Source organism: Oncorhynchus keta, chromosome 8 (genome assembly GCF_023373465.1).
Source record: "Oncorhynchus keta strain PuntledgeMale-10-30-2019 chromosome 8, Oket_V2, whole genome shotgun sequence".
Lineage (NCBI taxonomy): Eukaryota > Metazoa > Chordata > Actinopteri > Salmoniformes > Salmonidae > Oncorhynchus > Oncorhynchus keta.
This window is the reverse complement of record NC_068428.1, coordinates 42914371-42925740: the sequence shown is the minus strand read 5'-3', so window position 1 is coordinate 42925740 and position 11370 is coordinate 42914371. Positions and strand designations below refer to the sequence as shown.

At 40.4% G+C, this 11370-nt stretch overlaps 1 pseudogene; it reads right to left on the bottom strand.

The window, feature by feature from the left end:
• LOC127931307 (keratin-associated protein 10-2-like) overlaps positions 1-1929 on the bottom strand; it is a 4771-nt pseudogene extending 2842 nt beyond the window's left edge.
• Between the last annotated feature and the right edge of the window lie 9441 nt (positions 1930-11370).

The window sequence follows — 11370 nt, the reverse complement described above, 5'->3', positions numbered from 1 at the left end:
GGGAGGTTATTTGCATAATAATTAACTCTGGAACCACACCTGTATGGAAACACCTTCTTTTCAATCTACTTTGTATCCCTCGTTTACTCACGTGTTTCCCATATTCTGGCAGTTACCTGTATGTGTGGCACATGAAAACTCTACGAATGGCAGTTACCTGTATGTGTGGCACATGACAACTCTACGAATGGCAGTTACCTGTATGTGTGGCACATGACAACTCTACGAATGGCAGTTACCTGTATGTGTGGCACATGACAACTCTACTAATGTGGTGCCATTTCAAATTTAATTCATTGTATTTTACATCCTACTAGTTCTCTGGTAAAGAGAATGATGATACAGTATATCAACAGACAGCTGGGATGCCAAGCCGAAAAGCCTGATTCTATCTAAGGTTCTTCGCAAAAACATTGACTTGCATTACAAAGGCCCGCCTATTGCATATACAGTGCATTCGGAAAGTATTCAGACCCCTTGACTTTTTTCACATTTTGTTACGTTACAGCCTTTTTCTAAAATGGATAAAATAGTTAAAAATAGTTTTTTCACCTCATCAATTTCAAAAACAAAACCCCATGATGACAAAGCAAAAATACTTAAATATTTTTTTTTTATAAAAATAAAAAAATGATGGAAATATCACAAGTATTCAGAACCTTTACTCAGTTGAAGCTATTTGGCAGCTATTATAGTCTCAAGTCTTCTTGGGTACAACACTACAAGCTTGGCTCACCTGTATTTGGGGAGTTTTTATTTTTATTTTTTACCTTTATTTAATTAGGCAAGTCAGTTAAGAACAAATTCTTATTTTCAATTATGGCCTAGGAACAGTGGGTTAACCTCTTGAACCTCTGGGGGCAGTATTTCATTTCTGGATGAAAAACATTCCCGTTTAAACAAGATATTTTGTCATGAAAAGATGCTCGACTATGCATATAATTGACAGCTTTGAAAAGAAAAAACTCTGACGTTTCCAAAACTGCAAAGATATTGTCTGTGAGTGCCACAGAACTAATGCTACAGGCGAAACCAAGATGAAATTTCATACAGGAAGTGAGACAGATTTTTGAGGCGCTGTGTTCCAATGTCTCCTTATATGGCTGTGAATGCGCAAGGAGAGAGCCTACACTTTCTGTCGTTTCCCCAAGGTGTTTGCAGCATTGTGACGTATTTGTAGGCATATCATTGGAAAATTTACCATAAGAGCCTACATTTACCAGGTGTCCGCTTGGTGTCCCCGGTCGAAACTATTGCGTAATCTCCAGGTGAGTGCATTTTTCCATTTTGTTCAGAGGAGAAACCAAACTGCCACGCGTGACTTATCATCGAATAGATATGTGAAAAACACCTTGAGGATTGATTCTAAACAACGTTTGCCTTGTTTCTGTCGATATTATGGAGTTAATTTGGAAAAAAGTTTGCGTTGACTGAATTTTCTGGGTTTTTTCTCAGCCAAACGTGATGAACAAAACGGAGTGATTTGTCCTACACAAATAATATTTTTGGAAAAACTGAACATTTGCTATCTAACTGAGAGTCTCCTCATTGAAAACATCCAAAGTTCTTCAAAGGTAAATGATTTTATTTGAATGCTTTTCATGTTTTTGTGTAAATATTGCCTGCTGAATGCTAGGCTTAATGCTATGCTAGCTATCAATACATAAATGCTTGTGTAGCTATGGTTGAAAAGCATTTAAAAAAAATCTGAGATGTTGTTAACAAAAGGCTAAGCTTGTGAGACAATATATTTATTTAATTTCATTTGCGATTTTCATGAATAGTTAACGTTGCGTTATGGTAATGAGCTTGAGGCTATAATTACGCTCCCGGATACGGGATTGCTCGTCGCAACAGGTTAACTGCCTTGTTCAGGGGCAAAACAACAGATTTGTACCTTGCCAGCTCGGGGAGTTGATCTTGCAACATTTCGATTGCTATTCCAACGCTCTAACCACTAGGCTACACTGCCGCCTCATGAGAATGTCTCTCATTCTTCTCTGCAGATCCTCTCAAGCTCTGTCAGGTTGAATGGGGAGCGTTGCTGCACATCTATTTCCAGGTCTCCCCAAAGATGTTTGATTGGGTTCAAGTCCGGGCTCTGGCTGGGCCACTCAAGGATATTCAGAGACTTGTCCCGAAGCCACTCCTGCCTTGTCTTGGCTGTGTGCTTAAGGTTGTTGTCCTGTTGGAAGGTTGGAAGGTGAACCTTCGCCCCAGTCTGAGGTTTTCATCAAGGATCTCTGTACTGTGCACCGTTCATCTTTACCCCGATCCTGACTAGTCTCCCAGTCCCTGCCACTGAAAAGCATCCCCACAGCATGATGCTGCCACCACCGTGCTTCACTGTTGGGACGGTGATAGATTTCCTCTAGACATGATGCTTGGCATTCAATCCAAAAGAGTTCAATATTGGTTTTAATCAGACCAGATAATCTTGTTTTTCATGGTCTGAGTGTTCCTTCAGGTGCCTTTTGACAAACTCCAATCGGGCTGTCATGTGCCTTTTACTGAGAAGTGGCTTCCATCTGGCCACTCTACCATAAAGGCCTGATTTGTGGAGTGCTGCAGAGAGGGTTGTCCTAATGGAAGGTTCTCCCATCTCCACAGAGGAACTCTGGAGCTCTGTCAGAGCGATCATCGGGTTCTTGGTCACCTCCCTGACCAAGGCCTTTCTCCCCTGATTGCTCAGTTTGGCCGGGCGGCCTGCTCTAGGAAGAGCCTTGGTAGTTTCAAACTTCCATTTAATGATGATGGAGGTCACTGTGTTCTTTACATTTTTATTTAACCTTTATTTAATTAGGCAAGTCAGTTTTCAGTTGTTTTTTTCCTCAGAAAGGAAGAGGAGAAGTGAGAGGGATAACTGGGCCAAAAATCTGTCTTCTCCAGCAGGTGGAGTTTTTGGTTGATGTTTTCTTTAATTGCTGTTGAATTTGGTCTTAATGGCTTATTTGATTGAATAGAAGTTTCGTAATGCTAATGGTTATTACGCGTGTACTGATTTAAGTAGAACACGTGGCATCCCAGAAACTTTATTAAGTAAAAAATAATTTATTTCATTCATATCAACCCTCTCATTACCTAGAATTCTTCCACCTGATCTTGCCTCCTGGCTTCCATTTTTGAAGAAATATATTTTCATTTTTCCACATATCTGGTCAATATAATGGATAATATGTGACCACCACTGAGCCTAGAGGCAGCATCTACCCAAAAGTCACAGGGGGGGGGATTCTGCTGCAGGTCTTCTGGGAATGCAGGAAGAAAAGAAAAAAGAGAGAGGGAGGAAAAGTGTGTGTGAGAGAAAAATGAAATGTCAAGCAGGGGTAACTATCTGGCTGATGAGCAGACACATAATGGACTCCCTCTTATATGCTCAAACAATGCTGCCAGACTTAATTAACTTACTAAGAAAAGAGAGAGAGAGAGAGAGAGAGAGAGAGAGAGAGAGAGAGAGAGAGAGAGAGAGAGAGAGAGAGAGAGAGAGAGAGAGAGAGAGAGAGAAAAGAGAGAGAGAGAGAGAGAGAGAGAGAGAAAAGAGAGAGAGAGAGAGAAAAGAGAGAGAGAGAGAGAAAATAGAGAGAGAGAAAAGAGAGAGAGAGAGAGAGGGAGAGAGAAAAGAGAGAGAGAGAGAGAGCCACAATTGAAGAGAATATATTATATATATTATTATTATATTATTATATTATATTAAGAGAACACAGGATCCACCAACACAACAGACCTCACCCCCTCCTATCACCCCCACTGTCATCACCTCCGATAGCTCTCCTGAAAGCCCCCACACATCCACTGAGGACACACAAAAGCTAGAAATTGTGCCCCTCATTGACTGAAATGGCAAACACATTAAAGAGTATAAAACTTTTTCCCAAACACAAAGTGTTTATACTCTGGTGCCTAAACACTAGGCATGTCCTGTAGCTGTTGTCAGAGGACAGACTAGGGTCCGCCTGCCACAACATAATTCACACGGGCACAAATGACCTGAGAACACAACAGGAAAGGGTGGCAACAGCACTGAAGATAAGTGATTAAAGAAATCCTCTTCCCACCCTGCTACCACGAAAATACATTCACCTTGCCACCATACACCGGGTGAATGCAAGCATTTCCCAGGACTATGCCTAAAAACCTAATGTTTACTTTACCCATCACTCCCCCCTGGTCAGCCTTTACAACCAGGTCCACCTCTATAAGGCAACAATCCCAACTTTTGCTAAAGTACACAAGGGAAAATAAATAAACAGAAATATGGGTTGTATTTACAACGGTGTTTGTTCTTCACTGGTTGCCCTTTTCTTGCGGCAACAGGTTACAAATCTTGCTGCTGTGATGTCACACTGTGGAATTTCACCCAGTAGATATATATCAAAATGTTTTCCAATTCTTTGTGGATCTGTGTAATCTGAGGGAAATATGTGTCTCTAATATGGTCATACATTGGGCAGGTGGTTAGGGCATGCAGCTCAGTTTCCACCTCATTTTGTGGGCAGTGTGCACATAGCCTGTCTTCTTTTGAGAGCCAGCTCTGTCTATTTCTCAATAGCAAGGCTAAGCTCACTGAGTCTGTACATTGTCAAAGCCTTCCTTAATTTTGGGCCAGTCACAGTGGTCAGGTATTGTGTACTCCATTGTGTACTCTCTGTTTAGGGCCAAATAGCATTCTAGTTTGTAATTCTTTCCAATGTCTCAAGTAATTCTCTTTTTGTTTTCTCGTGAATTCATTGGGTCTAGTTGTGTTGCTGTCCTGGGGCAGAAATACAAATAGATCCAGACCCAAGAACAGAGCCAAAGGACCAGCTTGCTTAGGGGACTCTTCTCCGGGTTCATCTCTCTTTAGGTGATGTTATATGGAAGGTTTGGGAATCACTTCAGAATGCAGAATTAATAAAGGGCTCTTATCTCTCCCTCTCTCCCTCTCCCTCTCTCTCCCTCTCTCCCTCTCCCCTTCATCCCTCTCTCCCCCTCTCCCCTTCATCCCTCTCCTTTACTCTCTCTGTTGTTCCTCTTAGATGAGAAAGATGACACAAGACACATTTTTTCGTTTTTTTGTCCCCCCAATCGGGCTCTTCCTGTTTGTTCTCTGTTTCAAAGCCTCCACCGTGGTTTCATGTTGGTCAACTGATGCAGGACAAATGAAGGATGCATTGCATTCATGTCTTTCCTTTGATCATTGCCATCTGCACCCCTCTGTCCCTCCCTGTTCATCTTGTAATTAGAATAATTCACTCTGTCCATGTTTTTTCTCCCTTCGCTCTCTGCTAATTGAATTGACTCATTGTTCGATCAACAAGCTCTCACAGTCTCACTGCAGACTATGACGTTTATATGTAATTTCTCCAAACGTCAAATTTTGAAGTTGCTCCAAACAACAAGTTGAGATGGTTAAGGTTTTGGATAGGATTAAAACATTAAGGGACTCATTCCGAATGGTTAAGGTAAGGATGCAACCCTCTGATCCAGAGTCATGGGATTACAATCATTGGCCATCCCCGTCCACAACACCCTAGCAAAACCCTAGCCTACTGGGCTGCTCACTGTTGCCTCTAGTGGTGACGTCCTCAGGACATGGATAGACGTCCAATTTTGAAGTCACTCTTGAACAATCTGCCTGTTTTCGATCTGTATTAATATTATAGATGTTTTTGATTTGGTGATTTCTCATACAGACATTGAACATGAGTATTATCATGATTTCTATCAGGCATGTTTGAAACAAAAGTGTTTGTACTTTACAATGGGTGCCTCTAAAATGGCACCCTATTGCCTATAAGGCTCTGGTCATAAAGATGTGCACTATAGGGGGAAAAGGGTGCCAATTAGGATGCATTCTATTACTTTCCTACTCTGCATGAGGGACATGCTGTAGGTAATCATCTATTAGTTAAGTGTAGTAATTTCTGTCCTCGACTACTTCAGCAGAGGTTTTCATGCACTGGGGACACAATGTACTCTCTCTAACGTGCACATGTGTGTGTGTGTGTGTGTGTGTGTGTGTGTGTGTGTGTGTGTGTGTGTGTGTGTGTGTGTGTGTGTGTGTGTGTGTGTGTGTGTGTGTGTGTGTGTGTGTGTGTGTGTGTGTGTGTGTGTGTGTGTGTGTGTGTGTGTGTGTGTGTGTGTGTGTGTGACAGTGCTTGGCTCTGCTTGGTGGAAGGCTGTCCTGAATCCATAAAGTTTGTGTTAGTTATACTCTTGACTACAAAATACAGACACCTTGACTCTACAAAATATAGACACCATGACTCCACAAAATATAGACACCTTGACTCTACAAAATATAGACACCTTGACTCTACAAAATATAGACACCTTGACTGTACAAAATATAGACACCATGACTCCACAAAATATAGACACCTTGACTGTACAAAATATAGACACCATGACTCCACAAAATATAGACACCTTGACTCTACAAAATATAGACACCTTGACTCTACAAAATATAGACACCTTGACTCTACAAAATATAGACACATTGAGTCTACAAAATATAGACACCATGACTCTACAAAATATAGACACCTTGACTCTACAAAATATAGACACCATGACTCTACAAAATATAGACACCTTGACTCTACAAAATATAGACACCATGACTCTACAAAATATAGACACCATGACTCTACAAAATATAGACACCTTGAGTCTACAAATATAGACACCATGACTCTACAAAATATAGACACCTTTAGACACATTGAGTCTACAAAATATAGACACCTTGACTCTACAAAATATAGACACCATGACTCTACAAAATATAGACACCTTGACTCTACAAAATATAGACACATTGACTCTACAAAATATAGACACCATGACTCTACAAAATATAGACACCTTGACTCTACAAAATATAGACACCATGACTCTACAAAATATAGACACCTTGACTCTACAAAATATAGACACCATGACTCCACAAAATATAGACACCTTGACTGTACAAAATATAGACACCATGACTCCACAAAATATAGACACCTTGACTCTACAAAATATAGACACCTTGACTCTACAAAATATAGACACCTTGACTCTACAAAATATAGACACATTGACTCTACAAAATATAGACACCATGACTCTACAAAATATAGACACCTTGACTCTACAAAATATAGACACCATGACTCTACAAAATACAGACACCTTGACTCTACAAAATATAGACACCATGACTCTACAAAATATAGACACCTTGAGTCTACAAATATAGACACCATGACTCTACAAAATATAGACACCTTGACTCTACAACATATAGACACATTGAGTCTACAAAATATAGACACCTTGACTCTACAAAATATAGACACCTTGACTCTGCAAAATATAGACACCATGACTCTACAAAATAAAGACACCATGACTCTACAAAATATAGACACCTTGACTCTATAAAATATAGACACCTTGACTCTACAAAATATAGACACCTTGACTCTACAAAATACAGACACCTTGACTCTACAAAATATAGACACCTTGACTCTACAAAATATAGACACCTTGACTCTACAAAATATAGACACCTTGACTCTACAAAATATAGACACCTTGACTCTACAAAATACAGACACCTTGACTCTACAAAATATAGACACCATGACTCTACAAAATATAGACACCTTGACTCTACAAAATATAGACACCTTGACTCTACAAAATATAGACACCATGACTCTACAAAATATAGACACCTTGACTCTACAAAATATAGACACCATGACTCTACAAAATATAGACACCTTGACTCTACAAAATATAGACACCATGACTCTACAAAATATAGACACCTTGACTCTACAAAATATAGACACCATGACTCTACAAAATATAGACACCTTGACTCTACAAAATACAGACACCTTGACTCTACAAAATATAGACACCATGACTCTACAAAATATAGACACCTTGAGTCTACAAATATAGACACCATGACTCTACAAAATATAGACACCTTGACTCTACAAAATATAGACACATTGAGTCTACAAAATATAGACACCATGACTCTACAAAATATAGACACCTTGACTCTATAAAATATAGACACCTTGCCTCTACAAAATATAGACACCTTGACTCTACAAAATACAGACACCTTGACTCTACAAAATATAGACACCTTGACTCTACAAAATATAGACACCATGACTCTACAAAATAAAGACACCATGACTCTACAAAATATAGACACCTTGACTCTACAAAATACAGACACCTTGACTCTACAAAATATAGACACCTTGACTCTACAAAATATAGACACCTTGACTCTACAAAATATAGACACCTTGACTCTACAAAATACAGACACCTTGACTCTACAAAATACAGACACCTTGACTCTACAAAATACAGACACCTTGACTCTACAAAATACAGACACCTTGACTATACAAAATATAGACACCTTGACTCTACAAAATACAGACACCTTGACTCTACTAAATATAGACACCATGACTCTACAAAATATAGACACCATGACTCTACAAAATACAGACACCATGACTCTACAAAATATAGACACCTTGACTCTACAAAATACAGACACCTTGACTCTACAAAATATAGACACCCTGACTCTACAAAATATAGACACCATGACTCTACAAAATACAGACACCATGACTCTACAAAATATAGACACCTTGACTCTACAAAATACAGACACCTTGACTCTACAAAATATAGACACCCTGACTCTACAAAATACAGACACCTTGACTCTACAAAATATAGACACCTTGACTCTACAAAATACAGACACCTTGACTCTACTAAATATAGACACCATGACTCTACAAAATATAGACACCATGACTCTACAAAATATAGACACCTTGACTCTACAACATACAGACACCTTGACTCTACAAAATATAGACACCCTGACTCTACAAAATATAGACACCTTGACTCTACAAAAATATAGACACCATGACTCTACAAAATAAAGACACCTTGACTTGGGTTTCAGAAAGCAGAATCAACAACGAGCTGAAAATATTCTGCAGTGAAGATACTCCACATTTTCATAGTTCACAAAGAAGGAATCTGAAAGGACAATGCTTCAACTCGTATTGAACATATTTATTTATTTATTTTTTTGTTTTAGTTAGCTGTGTTTTAGTTCGTTTTTGTTAAATGTCTTTTTCAAACACAAGTTCCAAATTGATTTGTCCCAAATCACTGCTTTTTTCAACCTATGTCCAAAAGAGAAAAGAGAGCAACTTCGAAGCGCCAGTTCAAACGACCTATAACGTTTTGAAATGTGAGACCAGGTTGTCCAAGAAATTAACTACTTTACTAATTGATTGTATTTTGTGGTGTGAAATGCAACCCAGGTCATAATATTATTCTCTGGTGTGTGATGTTGTTATTATTGTTGTTGTTGTTGTTGTTGTTGTTGTTGTGGAAACCCTGAGGAATCGGCCTCTTCAACTCAGTTTGGATAAATCAACGTCAGGTCCTATTGCATTGAGAAACCAAGACAGATAAACAACTCCCTCTCTGATTCTTTCAAAATATCTCCTTAGACCCTGACTCTCAAAATATAGACACCTTGACTCTCTCAAAATCCTTCCCTATCTCACCCTTCCCTCCCTTTCTCCCTTTCCTCTCTCTCTAGACACTTTCCCCTCTCTAACTCTTTCTATCTCTCCTTCCCTCTCTAGACACCTTGACTCTCTCTCTCTCCCTTCCCTATCTCACCCTTCCCTCCCTTTCTCCCAAAATCTCTCCACTCTAACTCTTTCTATCTCTCCTTCCCTATCTCCTTTCCCCTCTCTAACTCTTTCTATCTCTCCTTCTCTCTCTCCTTTCCCCTCTCTGACTCTTTCTATCTCTCCTTCCCTCTCTCTGATTCTTTCTATCTCTCCTTCCCTCTCTCCTTTCCCCTCTCTAACTCTTTCTATCTCTCCTTCCCTCTCTCCCGCCTCTCTCTCTCCCTTCCCTATCTCACCCTTCCCTCCCTTTCTCCCTTTCCTCTCTCTCTCCTTTCCCCTCTCTAACTCTTTCTATCTCTCCTTCTCTCTCTCCTTTCCCCTCTCTGATTCTTTCTATCTCTCCTTCCCTCTCTCCTTTCCCCTCTCTGACTCTTTCTCTCTCTCCTTCCCTCTCTCCCGCCTCTCTCTCTCCCTTCCCTATCTCTCCTTCCCTCTCTCTGATTCTTTCTATCTCTCCTTCCCTATCTCCTTTCCCCTCTCTAACTCTTTCTATCTCTCCTTCCCTCTCTCTGATTCTTTCTATCTCTCCTTCCCTCTCTCCTTTCCCCTCTCTAACTCTTTCTATCTCTCCTTCCCTCTCTCTGATTCTTTCTATCTCTCCTTCCCTCTCTCTGATTCTTTCAAAATCTCCTTCCCTCTCTCCTTTCCCCTCTCTAACTCTTTCAATCTACAGACTCTCTGATTCTTTCTATCTCTCCTTCCCTCTCTCCTTTCCCCCTCTAACTCTTTCTATCTCTCCTTCCCTCTCTCTGATTCTTTCTATCTCTCCTAGACTCCTTTCCCCTCTCTAACTCTTTCTATCTCTCCTTCCCTCTCTCTGATTCTTTCTATCTCTCCTTCCCTCTCTCCTTTCCCCTCTCTAACTCTTTCTATCTCTCCTTCCCTCTCTCTGATTCTTTCTATCTCTCCTTCCCTCTCTCCTTTCCCCTCTCTGACTCTTTCTCTCTCTCCTTCCCTATCTCCTTCCCTCTCTCTGATTCTTTCTATCTCTCCTTCCCTCTCTCCTTTCCCCTCTCTAACTCTTTCTATCTCTCCTTCCCTCTCTCTGATTCTTTCTATCTCTCCTTCCCTCTCTCCTTTCCCCTCTCTGACTCTTTCTATCTCTCCTTCCCTCTCTCTGATTCTTTCTATCTCTCCTTCCCTCTCTCCTTTCCCCTCTCTAACTCTTTCTATCTCTCCTTCCCTCTCTCTGATTCTTTCTATCTCTCCTTCCCTCTCTCCTTTCCCCTCTCTAACTCTTTCTATCTCTCCTTCCCTCTCTCTGATTCTTTCTATCTCTCCTTCCCTATCTCCTTTCCTCTCTCTGATTCTTTCTATCTCTCCTTCTCTCTCTCCTTTCCCCTCTCTGACTCTTTCTATCTCTCCTTCCCTCTCTCCTTTCCCCTCTCTGACTCTTTCTCTCTCTCCTTCCCTATCTCCTTCCCTCTCTCTGATTCTTTCTATCTCTCCTTCCCTCTCTCCTTTCCCCTCTCTAACTCTTTCTATCTCTCCTTCCCTCTCTCTGATTCTTTCTATCTCTCCTTCCCTCTCTCCTTTCCCCTCTCTAACTCTTTCTATCTCTCCTTCTCTCTCTCCTTTCCCCTCTCTGACTCTTTCTATCTCTCCTTCCCTCTCTCCTTTC